Consider the following 1049-nt stretch of genomic DNA (forward strand, 5'->3'; position numbering starts at 1 on the left):
ACAGACAGACAGACAGACAGACAGACAGACAGACAGACAGACAGACAGACAGACAAACAGACAGAGCATGTAACCATTATTGTCAAAACTGTTATTCCTCAAAGAAACCTTAGAACTCTCTGAAGCAAAATGCAAGCTGCCGATTTATCTCTTAGAATAACAAACTGACAAGATCTTTCGCCGTATATAGCCGAGTACCCATTCCCACATGGGTGAAGTGAGGAAAACTAGTGTGAACTGCCTTTCCTAAGTACACAACGGGGTTCGAACCCATGATCTTCTGACAACGAGACGGGCAGTCTAGCCACTAGGCCACCAATATCACATAGAAGTCCTAGAACGTTTCGTGGGTGACTGGCGTGCACTCTGGTGTGGTTTGCTTCATCTTGAAGACCCTGGAGAAAAAGTTGCGGGAAGAAGAAGACAGGGAGACAGCAGACCACCACACACTCATTAGGATGCGGGAAATGGGGATGGGGAGGGGAGAAGGAAGAAAGGAACGATTCTCTGGAAAGGGAGGAAAGACGTCGCCATAATCAGACAGCCACCGGAACAATCAGTATGGATACCTTGCGGGCTTTGGTGCTGGGGGAACTGAGCACTTAAGGACCTGTCCGGTGTGCAATGACGTTGTTGCCAAAGGACAGGTAATACAGGTTGCTTCATCTTTCGTTCGTACCTCTCCTACTTCTTTTATTTGTCTGCTAGTCAGTAAAAAACAAAACAAAAAACAAAAACAAAAAAAAAAACACACAAAAAAACGCACCCCGTAGTCTTCAGCACTTGTATGACCTAATTCTGTTGCAAGTGCCGTAAAACTTTTATTGAAACTGAACACATAACTGTCGTCTGGTTCAGCCCGACGTACGCACCATCTGTCTTTTTTTCCCCCACGTCTGCAGCGCCCACCGACGTAAACAGAGCAAAACGAAGTGTGAAACGTGCGCGCGAAAAACTGCCAACGTCATGCTGAAAAAACCCAGCGCGCCTGATCTGTCAATCGAATTCGTTGCTCTACTCCAGGCCTTCTACTGTTTTGAATACCCCCC

Source organism: Aplysia californica, unplaced genomic scaffold (genome assembly GCF_000002075.1).
Source record: "Aplysia californica isolate F4 #8 unplaced genomic scaffold, AplCal3.0 scaffold00320, whole genome shotgun sequence".
Classification (NCBI taxonomy): Eukaryota; Metazoa; Mollusca; class Gastropoda; order Aplysiida; family Aplysiidae; genus Aplysia; species Aplysia californica.